This window comes from Stenella coeruleoalba, assembly GCF_951394435.1.
Source record: "Stenella coeruleoalba genome assembly, chromosome: 11".
In the NCBI taxonomy this organism is placed as follows: Eukaryota; Metazoa; Chordata; class Mammalia; order Artiodactyla; family Delphinidae; genus Stenella; species Stenella coeruleoalba.
Window position 1 is genome coordinate 92,381,768 of NC_137157.1, and position 19,635 is coordinate 92,401,402.

The following is a 19,635-nucleotide window of genomic DNA, read 5'->3' on the forward strand; positions in this document are numbered from 1 at the left end:
TTCGTCTCAATATTAAGAAATGTTGTACTACAAAGAAATCCTTCGGCTGGAGGATGACTGATTCACTTTTTGATCCATCCATTCATTCATAAAACACCTTGAGCAGCTCCTTCTCCCCAGGCATTGGGCTGTATGCTAGACACACCAAGATTCACGAGGCAGGGTCTCTGCTCTCAGGGAGCTTACACACTGATGGGGGATTCTCGGGCGTACCTCTCTAAGTATGCGCAGGATAGTGTGTAAAGTGTGATGGTAAAGCTACACATAAAATACAGAGGGGATCTAGGGGAAATCTTTCCTGAGGGGCTTATTTCTGCACCAGGTCTCAAGGGATGAGCACAAGTTTTTCAAGCAGGCAAGAAAAGAAATGTTTTCAAAGGCAGCCTGGTGTGAAATTACAATGGGAAACCACAAATAATTTGGTTTGGGTGTAACACAGGCATCTCAGGAGATGGGAGGAGCAGCGTCAAGAGCTAAGGCCAAAGACATACACAGGAGCTAGACGATGAAGTGCACTGAATTCAAACGGGGACTTAATTTGAAGCTACTTGGGAGCCACTGAGAGTTTAAGCAGGAGAGTAACAATTAAATCTGGGGGAACTTGGCTCTTTCACATGCAGTTGGCAGCTCCTCAATACCTTTTCCTTTATCTTGTAATGTTTTATTATATTATGTCATGCGTGTAATATACGTATGCTATACAGTGGTATGGTATGTGGGATTTACCATTGTAGTCTAAGGGCCTGGCGTCTAGTATGCTCTTACTAATACCTGATGACTGATATAGTTTCTGACACAGTCTCTGACCCTTGCTTAGATGTCGGTGGTACCGGCAGGTGGTACCGGCCACACCTCTGGGCTCCCTTTCCCTCCAGGCTCTTTCTATCACCCACAAGCAACAAGTGACAGAAGAATGGTTGGGATGTCTCCATGGGGGTGCATTGCTGCTGCATGACAGTGCCCAATACATATTCCAGAAATTATCTTAATCCCTCCATCACCCAGAATTTTCATTCAACCAATTGTGACATCTCTGGGAAAGAACATTTTCAAAATGTTAGTGAGACGTGGAACTCTGGAGTGAGCTTTTACTTTCAACTTTCTTGAACTATGTCCCTTTTGCAAGGTGACAGACTACAATTTCTCAGTGCCCTTCACTTTCCCCACGCCATGCCTGTAACAAATATCACCAAGGAGAGATGGATGGGCAGGTGGAGTGAATGTTAGACAAAGAGACTGAATTTAGAATCATCCATTTATTCAATAAAATTGAATAAATATGTTATTTAAGAGAGGTGGGGAAAAACCCTCAATGTTGTCTACAGAAACTTTCCTTAAACAGATAGAATTTCTCTTTTTGATTTGTAAAAGTAACAACAACAAAAAAAACAGTACATTTTATTTCAGAAGTAATATGTGCCCATGGTAAAACATTCCAACAGCAAAGAGGCTCATAAGGTACAAAGTAAAACCTCTGGACTCACTCTCCAGAGTTAACCACTGTATAACCTTCCAGAAATGTTGGACACACCACAAGGAGTGTGGGTATCGCCCTCTCATTTTTACACAGATGGTATTAAATTACACACACTGGGGCTTCCCTGGTAGTGCAGTGGTTAAGAATCCGCCTGCCAATGCAGGGGACACGGGTTCGAGCCCTGGTCCAGGAAGATCCCGCATGCTGTGGAGGAGCAACTAAGCCCCAGCGACGCAACTACTGAGCCTGCGCTCTAGAGCCCATGCGCCACAAATACTGAGCCTGCGCTCTAGAGCCTGCGAGCCACAACTACTGAAGCCTGCAAGCCACAACTACTGAAGCCCGCAGGCCTAGAGCCTGTGCTCCGCAACGAGAAGCCACCGCAATGAGATGCCCGCGCACCGCAGCAAAGAGTAGGCCCCGCTCGCTGCAACTAGAGAAAGCCCGCGTGCAGCAACGAAGACCCAACACAGCCAAAAATAAATAAATAAAATAATTTTTTTAATTATTAAAAAAACAATAAAAAATAAATTACACACACTGTTGTACATTTTTTTCAATTAAAAATATGTACTGGATATTATTCCATATCATTGTATATGTAACACTCTCCTTCACTGTTGTTTTTCTTTCCTTTCTTTCAGAATCTACTATTTGCTTTACTTTTTATTTTGACTAGCTAAACAATGCAGAAATATTCACACAACTTTGGTTATACATCTTGCGGTTCTTGTGTAACTTTATCTATAGGACAGATTCCTAGAAGGAGAACCTCTGGATGAAGTACATACACCCTTGAATTTTGGCAGATGCTGCCAAGCTTTCCTCCAAAAGAGTTACAAAATATGTACTTCCACCAGTAGTGTATGTTTCCCTAGTTGCCAGACAGCATGGTTTGTTACCAAGCTTTTAAAGCTTGGTATGTTAAAAATTGTATCTGGTTGATATTTATTTGCACTTTTTGAATTAGCAGTGGGATGGGGTATTCTTTGCATATGTGGTGGGGATTTCCTTTTTTTGTTTTCTGAACTACCAGTTCATATTCTTTGCTCATTCTTTTATAGGTGGTTGGTTTTTTTTCTTATAGATTTCTGAAAGCTCCATATATATTAAAGGAATTAGTGCTCTTATCATATATGTTAACATTTTTTGCCCAGATTGTTGTCTGTGACTTTGTTGATTGTATTTTTTATTCAGAAAATTCCATTTTTCAGTAGTCATATGTATTCATCTTTTCTTTATGACTTCTGGATTCTATGTCATACTTAGGAAAAGCTTTCTCCATGACTAGATTATACAAAGATTCATTGTTTTATCCCAGTACTTTTATAATTTCATTTTTGTATTTAAGTCTTTTGTCCACCTTGGATTTATTTTTGATGTGCAGAGAAAAATAGAGCTCTGCTTTTATTTTTTTTTTCTAAAAGACTAAACATTTATCCCAACACTGTTTACTGAATATTTTTCCTACTGATTTGGAATGCTCCTTTTTATCATAAACTTACTTTGTTTGCACTTGGGTCCATATCTGGACTGCCTACCTTTCCCCACTGATCTGCCTATTTCAGCACTATACTATTAATTAGTGTGCCTTCAGAATGTATTTTTAAAAATCTATTTGGCTTTGGGCTTCCCTGGTGGTGCAGTGGTTAAGAATCTGCCTGCCAATGTAGGGGACTTGGGTTCGAGCCCTGGTCTGGGAAGATCCCACATGCTGTGGAGCAACTAAGTCCGTGAGCCACAACTACTGAAGCCCGTGCACCTAGAGGCCGTGCTCTGCAACAAGAGAAACCACCGTAATGGGAAGCCTGTGCACGGCAACGAAGAGTAGCCCCCGCTCGCCGCAACTAGAGAAAGCCCACGCGCAGCAACAAAGACCCAACACAGCCAAAAATAAATATATAAAAAATAAATTAAAAAAAAATTTAATCTATTGGCTCTAAGGCAGTGGAAATACTCTACGTGATATTATAATGATGGATATATGTCATTATACATTTTCCAAACTTATGTAAAGGTGAACCCCATGGTAAAAGTGTGGATGTTGAGTGATTATGATGTGTCAATGTAGGTTCACCCCTGGTTAAAAAAAGAACCGTTCCAATGAGCAATGTTGATAATGGTGGAGGCTATGCATGGGTGGACGCAGGGATATATAGGAAATCTCTGTACCTCCCTTTCAAGTTATAAACCTAAAGCTGCTCTAGAATAACAAAATCTTTTTAAAAATAGAATAAAAGAATTTTAAAACTAATAGCACTAATTTCCCTTCATCACTCTACTCTCATTCTTTTTTAAACAACTTTATTGAAGTATAGTTGATTTACAATGTTGTGTTAATTTCTTCTGTATAACAGAGGGACTCAGTTATACACATACATATATATACAATCTTTTTCAAATTCTTTTCCATTACGGCTTGTCACAGGACATTGAATATAGTTCTCTGTACAGTAGGACCTTGTTGTTTATCCATCCTATATATAATAGTTTGCCTCTGCTAATCCCAAACTCCCAATTCTTACCTCCCCTCCCCACCTCCCCCTTGGCAAACACGGCTGTCCTCTATTATCTGTGAGTCTGTTTTTGTTTTGTAGATATGTTGATTTGTATCATATTTATTTATTTTTAAAGATTTTTTTTTTGATATGGACCATTTTAAAGTCTTTACTGAACTTGTTATAACATTGCTTCTGTTCTATGTTTTTTGGTTCCTTGGCCACGAGGCATGTGGGATCCCATCTCCCCAACCAGGGATTGAACCTGTACCCCCTGCATTGGAAGGCAAAGTCCCAACCACTGCACTGCCAGAGAAGCCCCTGTATAGTATTTTAGATTCCACATATAAGTGATATCATATTGTATTTGTCTTTCTCTTTCTGACTTACTTTGCTTAGTATGATAATCTCTAGGTCCATCCATGTTGCTGCAAATGGCATTATTTCATTATTTTTGATGGCTGAGTAATATTCCATTGTATATATGTACCACATCTTCTTTATCCATTCATCTGTTGATGGACATTTAGGTTGTTTCCATGTCTTGGCTATTGTAAATAGTGCTGCTATGAACATAGAGGTGCATGTATCTTTTTGAATTATAGTTTTGTCTGGGGATATGCCCAGGAGTGGGATTGCTAGATCATACGGCAACTCTACTTTTAGTTTTTTGAGGAACCTCCATACTGTTTTCCACAGCTGCTGCACCCATTGACATTTCCACTGACAGTGTAAGAGGGTTTCTTATTCTCCACACCCTCTCCAGCATTTGTTGTTTGAAGACTTCTTAATGCTGGTCATTCTGACTGGTGTAAGGTGGTACCTCATTGTAGTTTAGATTTGCATTTCTCTAATAATTAGCAACATCGAGCATCCTTTCATGTGCTTTTTGGCCATCTGTCTTCTTTGGAGAAATGTCTATTTAGGTTTTCTGCCCATTTTTCAATTGGGCTGTTTGTTTCTTTGTTGTTGAGTTGTATGTGCTGTTTGTGTATTTTGGAAATTAAGCCTTTATCAGTCACATCATTGGCAAATATTTTCTCCCATTCTGTAGGTTGTCTTTTTGTTTTGTTTATGGTTTCCTTTGCTGTGAAAATGCTTGTATGTTTGATTAGGTACCATTTGTTTATTTTTGTTTTTATTTCTATTGCCTTGGGAGACTGACCTAAGAAAACATTGGTACGATTTATGTCAGAGAATGTTTTGCCTCTATTCTCATTCTTATATTTCCAGATGATCTATACTCAACTACCAATAAAAAATGTAATTGTATGCTCTGTCTGCATACAGTGACAATGGCTGGTAAGATGATTTAATGGCTCAATAGCCACTATAATTTTATTGTTTGCATTTCCAGCATTGCAGTATGAACAACATTGATTCATATCTATTTTACTGATTTGTTCATATGTATTATAATTCCTTCTTGTGCTTCCCCCAAATAAACTTTTGACTAAGGACTATTTGACAATCTCCCAGTGTTTACTCAGTCACTATACTGAACCCTTTAAAATGCACAGAAACAGGGAAAGCTTATTGAAAGCCGAAAACACTAGGCCTGTGCTAGAGTGTAGGTAAAGAAAGTTCATGCTCATCCTACCTCTTCTCCCACAATCCCAATAAGAGCAGGATCCCAGAATCAGCCTTTACTCTCTTTTCCTCCATACCAGGTATCTCCCATCTATGTATTTAGAGATGTAACTTTTCAGTCTTGGAAAAAGGGAGATTTGCCCAAAGCGTTAAGGATGCATTTGGAATCTTAGTAACTGTCGTCACGGTGGCTGACTTCTAACCCATATGTGGTTTCCCAGAGGGTACATCTTCCCTCTATCTGTGCCTCGTCCTCCTTGAAGTCCACAGGCATTCTGAAGGTCTCTCGAAACCTCTGTGAGTCACAGGTAGAGGGTTTAAAAATGAAAAGTCAGAAAGTTTGGAAATTAAATCCATAAGGAAGGAAATGGCCACTGGCTTGTCGGTAAGCTCTGTCCTTCCCCATCATCATTTTCATTACCACCCCCTCTCCCTGACAAGATCTGAAAGTTCAAAGCTAGACATCACCTCTACAGGACCTGCCAAGAGAATTTCTCAGTTAGGCTCCCAACTTCTAACTCTCCATCTTGAAGCTGCAGGTGTATTATTTTAACCACCATTCACAGAAAACCCGGGAAACAGGAACTGACAGACTCCCTCATGAAACAGAATAATAAGGGGCTTTGACTGGTTTATGTGACCATAGAAAAGTTCAGAGCCAGTTACCTTGTGAAGACATGGGCTCTTCCTTTGATGACCTTCTACTGGGAGGCCTTAGATAGACTTCCTGCATTGGGCTAGAGATTGGACTAAATGATCTTTGAGTTGGGCTGTGTATGAGTCATGGAAAGTTTCCCCAAGGAGGTGGCAGCTGAGCCAAATCTAAAATGAGATTAAAGAGACACAAAAGGGAGAGAAGAAGAGAAAGCAGCATTCCAGGTAGAGGGAAGAGTATAAACAAAGGCATGGAGATGCGATGATACAGCATAGCAGGAGATAGATACAAATAATTTAGTACAGTGTTTTCACAGTATTCAATGCCAGGTAACAGGTGGCAGGGGTGATGTTGGGGAAGTAGGGAGTAGCCAGGTCCTGGGGGTCCTGGTGTCCCATGATGAGAAGCTTGGGTCTTATAAGTGTTTGCAGGGCTTTGAAGTAGATGAATGACATATGGTAACTGGGATAGCCCCATATATAAATATCATAGTGATGACCTTACCAAAGAGAATACAAGGCAATTTGAATTTAACCTAATTGGTGAAAGCTGGTGAGAATCTTGCTCTGTATATGCTATGGGATCATCATACCTCTATTCTAAGTTTGACAAAGGTCGTCTCCATCTAGCTTCTTAAACTGGATTATGACATAGTTGGACTTACATATTGGAAAGATCATCCTGCTAGTGTGGCAGGAAATCATTTTAAGGGTATTGAGACTGAAAGAAGAGAAATAAGTTTAAGTACTTTTGGAATTGTCTAGGTGAACGATGACAGAGGCTTGAACTAGGGCTGCAGGTAGAGAAGGCTGTTGAAGACAAAATCAGCAGATTTGCTAAAAGAGTTGGTTATATATTGTGGCAGCAATGAAAAGGTACCTCTCAGAATGGGTCACAACTGACTGATGACCCCAGCTTCTCTGCTCTGAAATCCATCCCTGATTCTTACTGAGGTCACGTTTCCCAAAGGCTGCTTCATGACTGAATGTGTGTGGCAGGGTTGGTGGGGGGTGTTGGTTGCTAAGAAAGGCCCATTCCTGGGAAATGTGGTACTTCTCTGATGGACAACTTTAGCTCCAAGATATTCCATCAGCTTTGCTGGACTTTCTTAGAATTGCACTGCAGTCTAAGATTCTTCCACTCCACCAACCTTCTCCCCTTCCTTCCTCCCTTCCTCCCTCCCTCCCTCCCTTCCTCTCTTCCTTCCTTCCTTCCTTTCCTCCCTTCCTACCTTCCTTCCTCCCTTCCTTCCTTCTTTCCTCCCTCCCTCCCTTCCTTCCTTCTTTCCTCCCTCCCTCTCTCCCTTCCTCCTTCCCTCCTTCCTTCCTTCCTTTTTTCCTCCCTCCCTCCCTTCCTTCCTTCTTTCTTTTTATCCTCCCTCCCTCCCTCCCTTCCTTCCTTCCTTTTTTCCTCCCTCCCTCCCTTCCTTCCTTTCTTCCCTTCCTTCCTTCCTTTCCTCCCTTCCTTCCTTTTATCCTCCCTCCCTCCCTCCCTTCCTCCCCCCTCCCTTCCTTCCCTCCCTTCCCTCCCTTCCTTCCTTCCTTTCCTCCCTCCCTTCCTTCCTTCCTTTCCTCCCTCCCTTTCTTCCTTCCTTCCTCCCTTCTTTTCCTCCCTCCCTCCCTTCCTTCCTTCCTTCCTCCCTTCCTTTCCTCCCTCCCTCCCTCCCTTCCATGATTCCTAAGGGTCAGAGCCACCGCATGGTCCGACGGTTCTCGCAGAGAACCTTGACTGGGTAAGCTTTGGGGCTCTGGACTCACAATAACCTCTGTGCAAATCTGGCCCCACCACTCCTAGATATGTAAGTTCAAGCAAGTAATTTAATCTCTTGGAAGTGTCAGTCCTCTCATCTGTAAAATCATGATACTTGTTGTGAGGATTAAATCAGTCAGGCTTATAAAGTACTAAGCACAGTATGTGGCACATAAAAAGTGCCTGATAAATGTTAGCAATTCTTATTATTAGATATGGGAGATGAAAGAGAGAAAGAAATCAGGGGCGATTCTTAGGTTTCTAGTTACAGTATATAAAGTAATCATAAGTATCTCACTCAAGTTAATTCTCCTTCTGCGTACAGCAGATAGCCTTTTGAGTACAAAAGAGATTAGGAAAGCCTTCCTTTCTTTCCTCCCCTCTCCTCCATTTCTTGACCCCTCTAGCTTTCATGGCTAATGGAGGATAAACTATAAGATGATCCATCAAAGTAGACATAAAGAAGCCTCCCCGACTCTGTGGTTTAGAGGGTGGCCTTTCACCCCATTACTTCAGGCTCGCCAGCTTCCAGCGGGAGACAAGCCCTGTGGAGGACAGGCCCACGCTAGAGCGCCTTCTTGTAACGAGGGAGAAAAGCTATCTACCTTCCCCGAGGATCTGAAAAACTGGGTGGAGGTATTCCAAATTAAATGCTTTTTATAGAGTTTTATTTAGAACAGTTTAGCTGTTAAATATGCACTAGCAAGCACACGGCAAAGTGTGTCCTAACGCGTGATCTTCCCCTTCCCAAACACACTTACAGAGCTCAAGGCAGAACCAAAATCCAAATCATAGAATGGAACATGGAGCTTTAAAACTAGCAAAATGGCATAGAAAGGGAAAATGTAAGTGCCTGAACAAAATTTTAGGAAATTTGTACAGTAAACCTGGGATGAGGAAAGTCCAGCTGAAGCGCTTTATATGAAAGATACCGTGGGTTTTAGGTGATCTGCCAGCTCCCTGGACTCAACAGCGCAATTCTTGGCTTGTGGAGAAACGGGTGTGATCTCAGGCTGCGCAGTAGAAGCACAATATCCGAGTCGTGGGAAACCTCAGCTTCCTCATCTGCACATTCAGGGCCTGGACGAGATGATTTCCGAGTCCCATACAGCTCTGAGATTTTATGAGTCTATGACTCTCTGACTTTACAGTTCTAAACTTGGACTCCTGCATTTTCAGGAAATGACCACGGACGAGATATATAGGCTTGATGAAAGCAGATAATTCATTTCTCTGCTTAACTCTCTAGCCTGAATTCTCTCCAGTGCGGGAAAATCTTTTTGTGTGCCGATGTGCCCCACAGAGACCTCCTGAAGCGCACGTGACACAGGAGCAAAATTGTGTCTGTCTGTTCCGCACCAGGTCAGGCTTTGCACAAGACTACTTCTCTTGAGGTGGCAAGCTTGAGCAACCAGTTTTTCCTGAAGTTTGCCTGATAAGTATGTTTATGATGAGCTGTACTGTCATTCTTCTATCTTGCCATAGCCTTGGAGGGCCCCTCCCAAGCTGACTGGCTGTCTAGTGACATTTGTAGTCAAGGATTTGGGATGCAGAGATCAAGGTCAACAGGGGACCATGACGGAAAGGACTAGAGAGCCCTAGGACGCAGGCCCCTTACTAGGCTCTCCTGCCTTTGGGCTGAGGGAGGGCATGGAGTCCAGTGTAACGGGAAGCCCGTGATGGTTTTGTGGGCAACCAGGGAGCTTGCCCCCTCCATCACTGTGGCTGCCATTCTCATCTGGACCCCCTCATCTGGCATTTTCCAGCACTTTAAACATCTTTTGAGACAAGGACAGCAAAAGGGAACAATCATGGGGAAAGGCAAGCTTTAATAAAAATAGAATTCCAAATATTTCAGCTGGGATCTCTTTGTCTAGCTAAAAGATTTAGAGAGTGGATCAAAAGACCTGCATCTCCTTCTCGTGCTGCAGTTACCCAGGTGTATGCCTTCGGGCGAGCCACTCAATAATCCTGAGCCCTTGTTTCCTCACTTGTAAAATGAGGAGAAAGCCCACCTGGCTACTTTCAAGAGTGGAGGAATCCTTGTAGCCGGCCCTGGTTCACGGAGGCCCCCTGACTGAGGACCAGGTCATATACTGAGCAGGGAAGGAGTTGCATATAGGCTTGCAGGTGAACTTCGTGTAGCCCATTAGAAGGACCCTAGAACAGAAGCGTTTGAAGGGCAATAAGCAAGAACTGAAATCCCAGGACTGCCGGGTTCCTGCCTCAGGTAAGTCCCTCCCAGGTAGTGGTTGAGTTTGTCCAAGTCTCACTTTCTTCATTCTGTCGGGCAGTTGAGGCCACAGAGAGGGGGGCTATGGCCACCAGACCATGTTCTGTAAAAAGAGAGAGGTAGCAGAAAGGCCAGAAGAAGAGTAACCCCACAAATGGACCACAGCTGACTACCCCATTCTCTTCCCAGATGGGAAGGAGCCTGGGAGCCAGGGGCATCCCTGGCTGCCTGGGTACTTTCCTCTCCTAGGCAACACAGCTACTAACTGGGGCAAGGAAATCAAAACCTTGGACAAAAAGGGTAAGTCTGGGAAATACTAAATTAGATGGGCTTTTGGAGATTTTTGTGGGATCTGTAGGCATTTATATTTTCAGGGGAGAGTCCTTCCTATTTTATTCTGGTACAATATACAAAACCTAACATTAACCATCGTAACCACTTTTAAATGTATAATTCAGCGGAGAGGCCCATTTTGATGACTTCAGCCCTCTCCCTGTGCTGAGGTAGATTGTGTACTCTCTGCTGGCAAAGTTCTTGGTTGGCCTGTGGGGTCAGACTGCAGGGTCCTAATGGTTAAGGTGGGTCTGGCTCCTGCAATAAGGAAACACCCCAAAATACCACATACACGACGGGAAATTATTCAGTGGTCATTTCTCCTTGATATGGGTGAGATCTCATTTGCTACTGTGTCCCTTTTATTTTTATCTCTGTCTTGGCCCTAAGAACTTGTCCAGACCCATGGCTTGCCTTTGGGCCTGTTTCCTTTTGTTAGGCTACATTTTTGTTCTCTGCAGACTCCTGGCTTATTCTGGCCATGAAAAACCTATTCTCCCTGGGATTTGACTTGCCTGTCCCTTCAGGGGTCCTGCATTGCTTCTGTGTCAGATGTGATGCTCAGCTTCTGCTCTCTACCTGAGCTCCAGTCCCACGCCCCTGACTGCCTACTCATCATTTCCTCCGGAATGGGACGCTCACTGTTCTTCCAAGCAGATTGTGACAGGTCCAAAAACAGCCTTCATTTTTTTTTTTGGCCACAAACCAGCTGTTCCCGTAACCTCTCAGCCCTTGTCAATAGCCTAAGTCATTTAGACAAGAAGCAAAGTCCTCTCTGATCTAATCTGCTTTCTTTGCTCTCAGCCATTCAGTCCCTAAGAACAATCAGATTTTCTTCCAAATACTGATCGTTTCTATTCTTCCTTTCCTCCTCTGCCCCCCACGGCCCGTGCCCATTTCTAGGTCATTAGCACCTCTAATGTCATCTACCGCTCACGTCCACTCTTATCTGATTCGACTCCCCGTGCCAGGCTGATGCCAGACCTCTCTTCATTCATCACGTCATGCCTGTTCGAAACTTGAAGCTCTTCCCTAACCCTATCTATAGGCTTCTTGCCCTTATCCGGCTGTTAAATTTCCCCTAATTTGATCCCAGTCTAGACTATTCCTCTGCCAGGCAGTTATATTGTAATGGAAAGTTTAATGGATTTGCGATCAGTTGACCTGCTTTCAAATCCCAGCTCTGGCCTCAGCAGAACCACCTGGAGGAACTCACTGACTCTTGGAGCCTTGGATCCCCATTTGCAAAGTGTCATAGGGAATGTCACCAGGATTTAATGAGGTGTGTGGAGGCAAGTTAGCCTTGTGCTCAGAAACCACATTTGAGCTGACCGCCTTGGCTCAAATCCAGGCTTTCTCGCCTGGCAACTGTGTGACCTGGAGCAAGTTCCTTCACCTCCCTGGGCCTCATCTCCTGCATCTGTAAAATGGAGATACAACCAGTACATACCTCATAGGTCTGTAGTGACGATTCAGTGAGGTAATGCATGTAAAGTGCTTAACACAGAGCCTGGCACAATGTAAGCTCTACTGGGCATAAGCTATTATTATGTGCAAGAGACCTAGCACAGCGCTTGATACCTGACCAGCACTTAATAACGGTTTGCTAGGTTTGTTGATGAATTCATTTTATCCATGTGATCTCATTTCCCACTACTTCTTGCTATGCACGTTCTTGTGCCACTCTTCCTCCAGACAGGCTGACTACCTTGGCTTTCCATGAATACATTTCCCACTTTTCTTGCCTTTGGTTATGGCATGTCTCTTTTCTAGATTGTCATAATTTATTTTCCCTGCCTACCCAAAGTCTTCCCACTCCTTTTTTTTTTTTTAATTTGTTTATTTTTGGCTGTGTTGGGTCTTTGTTGCTGTGTGCGGGCTTTCTCTAGTTGTGGCGAGCGGGGGCTACTCTTTGTTGTGGTGCATGGGCTTCTCATTGCAGTGGCTTCTCTTGTTGTGGAGCATGGGCTCTAGGCACACGAGCTTCAGTAGTTATGGTGCACAGGCTCAGTAGTTACAGTGCACCAGCTCAGTAGTTGTGGCTCGAGGGCTCAGTCGTTGTGGCACGTGGGCTCAGTAGTTGTGGCTCACAGGCTCTAGTACACAGGCTCAGTACCTGTGGTTCACGGGCTTTGCTGCTCTGCGGCATGTGGGATCTTCCCGGACCAGGACTCAAACCCATGTCCCCTGCATTGGCAGATGGATTCTTAACACCTGCGCCACCAGGGAAGCCCTAAAGTCTTCCCACTCTCTAAGGTCCGTCCTACACCCTGCCTTCATGAAACCTTCCCTCGTCACTTCGGGACGTATTGATTTCTCACTTCTCTGAGCCAGTTACCTTCAATTTAGCATCTGGTACACTTAGATGCTGTCTCCTGTGTATTTGTTTTATGTCTTCAACTAGTTTGGAAAATATTCCTCAGTCTAGCCTTGTTTCAGAATACACAGTAAACATAGTGAATATTTAAACTACTAGGCGACCTTATCAATTCCGACTATCTCTCGGGATAGTTTGCATTTCCAGATTGTATTGGGGTGAAATTTGGAGAAAGGGACAGAGGGTGTCTGAGGGTGAGGAAGGGTCTGGAATTCTGAAACAGCTTTTCAGACCTAGAGTCTCTTATCAACAGAGTGGCACATGAGGGTGAGGAGATGGGGGGGGGCAAGGGTCTCCTAGTAGGTGGGCCAAGGACCTATGGCCTCTGGGCCAAAGGTTTGGAGAAATGCTTAAGCCCAGGTGAGGCAGACCACTGCTGACACAGACAGCAAAGTGTCCCTGTTCGAATCTGGTTCTTGCTATGACAGGTTTTGCCTTTGCCCAGTTTCTCAAGCCTCTTACATCTTTGCACAACATTTGCCCTATTGAGAAACCGGTTTTGCATGAAACCTCCCATGGCTTGAAGCAAACATCCATGATGGTGTTTGCATACCATTGGGGTTTTACTCCTCCCCTATGTGCCAATAAGGGTGAAGTGGCATTCAGATGACGTGATCTGAAGGACATCACTGCGGCCTCCAAAACTGAGAATCTTTGAACTATGTGAAAGGTTCCTACCAGGATTTCACAATGACAGAGAAGGCCAGGAAAGACTAAGTCTAGAAGGCAAGGTTAAGAACATTGTCTTTACATCGGTTTTCACGAAGCCTTCTCAGAGTACAGCAGCCGCATTGATCTCCCCGCCTCTGGATCCTGTAGTCCATACCGTCTAGACTACACAGTTCAGTCCTGGTTGTATATTGTCTTCTAGAAACTGCTTTTTGTGTTAGTTGCGAGTTCCCTGAGAATACAGACTATCTCTTATACTTTTTTTTTAATTAATTAATTTTATTTTATTTATTTTTGGCTGCATTGGGTCTTCGTTGCTGTGCGCGAGCTTTCTCTAATTGTAGTGAGCAGGGGCCACTCTTCATTGCGGTGCGCAGGCTTCTCATTGTGGTGGCTTCTCTTACTGTGGAGCACGGGATTTAGGTGCGCGGGCTTCAGTAGTCATGGCTCCTGGGCTCTAGAGCGCAGGCTCAGTAGTTGTGGTGCACGGGCTTAGTTGCTCCACGGCATGTGGGATCTTCCCGGACCAGGGCTCGAACCCATGTCGCCTGCATTGGCAGGCAGATTCTTAACCACTGTGCCAGCAGGGAAGTCCTCTTGTACTTCTTTGTCGACCCGTGTGGAGCCTCTCAATACGATTTAACTCAGTGCTGGGCACGATAAGATTCTCAACAATAAATGTTGATGAATTTGTTTTTGGAAATTCAAAGGCATAGAAAGTGGCTCCACAGAGGAAAATTAGAAGGCCTGTTTCTTCTTAAAGTGGTGGGTGTTGGCGCCCCATCGTCTCCGGTGTCGTTGTCAGTACCAGCAGCCTCCTTTCTCAGGTCAGGGAGTCATAACAGTACAGACAGGACACACGTTTCCTGTGCTTTCCCACCTAGGAGAGAAAGATGTTTTACCCAGTGCCCGAGACCCCTTCCTGATTCCGCTTTCCCCTCCCAACCATGAAGGCCATACAGTGAGAGCTACGAGGGGCATCAGACATTGGCTGACTCAGTTCCTTGATTTTGTAGATGAGGAAACTTGGGGCTCAGAGGCGAGCAGTTGAGGGTGGTGGAGAGAGGATGTATAAGCTTTGGAGTCAGGTGGAACTGGACTTGAATCCCAGTTCTGTCCCTCTTCTGCTGTGTGATTGTGGGAGAGTCTCTTCACATCTTGGAGGCTCAGTTTCCTCATCTTTAAAATGGGGATAATAGTGCCTACCTATGGGGGTTGGTGTGAGAATTAAGTGAAATAATGTGTGTAAATATAGTGCTTGGCAATAGAGATGCCCAGTACTTGTGGGCTCTCTCTCCTTTGCTTCTCTAGAGTGTCCTGCCCAAAGTCATCAAACAATTTAGTGCTGGCCTCTCCTGTTATTCAAGCTAAATATTCTTTCAATTACATACTAAGGCTAGCCACTTACTAGAAAATTAAGATCAACCATTAAAATTTTTAAAAATTACTTTCACTGGGGAGGACTTCCCAAGTGGTGCAGTGGTTAAGAATCCACCTGCCAATGCAGGGGACACGGGTTCGAGCCCTGGTCCGGGAAGATCCCACATGCTGCGGAGCAATTAAGCCCGTGCGCCACAACTACTGAGCCTGCGCTCTAGAGCCCACAAGCCACAACTACTGAGCCAGTGCATCGTAACTACTGAAGCCCGCTCACCTAGAGCCCGGGCTCCGCAACGAGAAGCCACCACAATGAGAAGGCAGCGCACCTCAATGAAGAGCTGCCCCCGGTCACTGCAATGAGAGAAAACCTGCACGCAGCAACGAAGACCTGACGCAGCCAAAAATAAATTAATTAATTTTTTAAAATTGACAGTTTAAGGCAAAAAATAATATATTTACAAATAACTAAATAAAAATTACTTTCACTGGGGATTTGGACCAATTTATTTTGAGCTGATTTATATGCCTCAGAGATAACGTAAAAGACAGGAATACTGAATTTCAGAGTGAAATTCAAAGGTGTTGAGGTTTTAGCCATTTCCAACTACAATGTTTGAACTCCTGGTACTCCTAAAATAGTACTGATGGCCTTTTACACCTTTAAACAAAAAATTCCAGTCTCTGATATACGTACATGCTTTGCTTTGCAACCTGATATTTTTCACCTGTCTTTCTCAAGACATACTCTGCTGTCCATTCATCTTCAATTGGAGCTAAAATGAAAACACTGCTGTTAAAGTTCTTTTAAAAAAATTAAAAAGTGTATTGGTAATGATCATGGGGGACTTGTGGGGTGGCTTAGTCTCAGAAATGAAACGGACATTTGTATCTTTTGTAAAATTTAAGGATTGATGATAAACCTTTCTTTCCCACGCTGGAGAAGATTCACTGTGATCATTATTTCTTTGAAAATTTGTAGTTAGCTAATATTCATTGTGTTTGGCTGCAAATATATATTTCAGTATGGAGCAGAACCAAGATTCGTCCAGAAGAAAAACCTTAGCATGAAATACCTCCTAATTGTGACTATTTATCAGTCTTCAACTGTGGTTGGCAGCTCATTATTTGGTGAATCATTTGGGTCCTGCAAGGCAGAGGGACGAAGCAGGGGCAAACCTCCCTGAAGTTTCCTTTGTGGAAGGTGTGGTGGGCAGAATAATGGTCCTTCAACGTCCTTGTCCAAATGCTCAGAACCTGTGAATGTTGGGCTACACTGCAAAGGAGGATCACAGTTGCAAATTAGCAGATTTAACAAAAGGGGAGTATTCTGTGTTATCCAGGTGGGCTCAGTGCAATCACAAAGATCCTTAATAGGGGAAGACTGGGCAGAGAAGAACCAGGGACAGGGTTGGTGATGTGAGAAGAACTCAACCCACTGTTGCTGGTTTTGAAGATGGAAGAAGGGACCACGAGTCAAGGAATGCAGGCACCTCAAGAAGCTGGAGAGGACGAGGAGATGCATTTTCCCCTAGAGCCTCCAGAGGAGAACACGGCCCGGCTGACACCTTGACTCTAGCCCCATGACCCCCATTTTAGAATTCTAGAACTATAAGAGAATAAATTTGTGTTGTTTTCAGATACTGTTTGTGATAATTTGTTTACAGCAGCAATAGAAAACTAACACAGTCTCTCCAAACAAAGGTTAACAGACCGTCTTGCCCCAAAGGTGCTGTCTGGCATTCTGGGATTTCATGCAGTCATTGGCAACAAAATTCCCAAAGGGACTGAGACACAGGGGGAGACTGAGTGCCATATTTGTTATTTATGTCACATAATTTATAAAGAGTTTCACTTAATATTTCCACTTAATCCTCCCATCAGTTCTATGAGGTGGAAATTTTTATTATTCCATTTTGTAAACAAGGAAGCTGAAGCTTAGAGAGTTAATTTTTCTTTCTTTCTTTCTTTCTTTGTTTTCTTGGCTGCGATGCATGGCTTGTGGGATCTTAGTTCCCCGACCAGGGATCAAACCCGGGCCCTCAGCAGTGACAGCACAGAGTCCTAACCCCTGGACCACCAAGGAATTCCCTAGAGTTAGTTTTTCTAAAATCAGATAATAGTAAGTAGTAGAGTTGAGATTCACAGATGTGGTTCCAAACTCCAGGTGCATCACTACTTTGATATCGGTCTTGCCCGGAGAGCCATTCAACTAGGAAGTCAATACTTACAGAGGTTGCTCATTAGTTAAGGTAATTTCTCTAATAAATGGAGGTTGTGGGGAGACATGCAGATAATACTTTGCAGTGGGTGTCCGCTCTCCATATGTCTGCTCCTTACGAATGTGGAGTCTTCCTAGAATGTACCTGTTGTCAACAACATCACTGGCCAGTGGTGGCTACTTGCTGAACATTTTTAATTCCCTGTCCACCATAAACGTAAATTTCACATGGCTAAATTATAGCTCAACCCCACCTCCCTCGCCTCAGTCTGACCTCCACCCTGACTTTGCTATTTCTTTTAAGAATTTCATCATTAACCCTGCCATCTAGATTCAGCAGCTAGAAGAACAGTGACAGCTAACCCTTATTGGGAATACATTCCAGTTATTGTGCTAAGTGTTTTAGACGTCATCCATTGAATCCTCCCAACAACCCTATGAGGAAGGTACGATTATTAACCCTATTTTATAGCTGAGGAAATTGAAGCTTATGTAATTTGCCGAAGGTGACACCTTAGCATCATCTTTTTTTTTTTTTTTTTTTTGCGGTACGCAGACCTCTCACAGTTGTGGCCTCTCCCATTGCGGAGCACAGGCTCTGGACGCGCAGGCTCAGCGGCCATGGTTCGCGGGCCCAGTCGCTCTGCGGCATGTGGGATCTTCCCAGACCGGGGCACGAACCTGTGTCCCCTGCACTGGCAGGCCCACTCTCAACCACTGCGCCACCAGGGAAGCCCAGCATCATCTTTAATTACTCATCTCCTCCGCCCTCCAGAGCGCATGAATCACCAAGTTCTCTCAGTCCTCCTCTGTACTATTTCTTGCAGTTGTTTCCGTGTCCATTGCCACTGTATCAACCTTGGCTCTTTTTGACTTATGCCTCAGTTATTGCTAGAGCCCAATACAGTCTCTCTTGTTCTATGATTCCCCTTCCTCAGATCTTTCTAATATGCTTTGGTCAGACTAAGCCACCTAAAATCCCACTTTTATCCCATCTTTTTCTGAGTTCAAACCTTTAAACTAGAGAAGATACGTCCAGATGTCCCCAAAGGTTATCCTTGGACAGTGTGATGGTGGCAATATTTTTTTGAAAAATTAAATAACTTCATTGTATTAAAATTAAAAGGAAAAACTGTTACAACTATAGGTTGAAATTATAGGGCCAGATACATAATAAAGATAAGCAAACGTTATACCCTATAAGTTTGTAGGTTAAACTTCATTTGTTCCAGCATTGGGGAGCTCTCATTGGTCATCTGACCATTCCAAATATGCAATTCCACTTTTTAGAGGCAAATCTTTGCATTAAAAAAGGTTATGTAGGGCTTCCCTGGTGGCACAGTTGTTGAGAGTCCGCCTGCCGATGCAGGGGACACGGGTTCGTGCCCTGGTCCGGGAAGATCCCACATGCCACGGAGAGGCTGGGCCCGTGAGCCATGGCCGCTGAGCCTGCGTATCTGGAGCCTGTGCTCCGCTACGGGAGAGGCCACAATAGTGAGAGGCCCGCGTACAGCAAAAAAAAAAAAGGTTATGTAAATCTGCTTAGTGTTTCCATATATTTATAAACTTCATTACTAGTGGTAAGACAACAAATGTATATGGTAAAAGAAAAACTGAGTCAAAATACTACCAAAGGATATAGCAATAAAAAACTTTTATCTCTCTCCCAAGGGTAACCATTGAATAAGGTGATTTGAATTTTCTTCTTTACACTTTACATGTTTCTGTAATTCACAGACTTTTAGCAATGGATATGTATTGCTTTATGATAGAAGATAAGACCAATAAAGCATAATTTTTAAAAAGGAACCAAATTATCGATCATTCCCTGCTACTTATAATAGAAAAGCTAGTTTTTTTGGCTGAGGCCCTGTGTAATCTGGCCCCAAAACACTTTCCAGGCTTATTATAAACTGTTGAATACAAATGTTCTGCTTCAGTTAAACTATTTTAAACACCTTTTCCCTGCTGTGTCTCCAACTGTGTGTTTTCTCTTCCTGGAATGAGCTTCCCCTTCTCTTTTAATATCCCAATTCAATCTATTGTTCACTATCTAAGTCTGTTCTACATACAGCCCTTCCTAAAAAGGAAGGAATCAGTATGTAGTGAGTATTCACCGTGTGGAATTATGCATTATATTTGACTCTTTCCTTGGTAGTCATTTGAAACCCACAACAGCTCTGGACGGTTGGTGTTAACAACCTTCATATTGAAGATGAGGAAACGAAGTTTCCCACAAGTTACGTAGCCAGTATGCGGCAGAGCTGGACTCTGGAGCTGGCTGTTCTGCCCCAGCTCAGACAGCCCTCATTTTTTCCAACTTCTGTAGCTTTTTTCCAACTTCATTATTTATCTAAGTTTGACCCATAATCATAAAAGTGCATTCTAAGGGAGTGGCATTGCTTGTAGTACTACTTTGAACTACTTATATTTTGTATTTTCTTGATCTTCTCCAC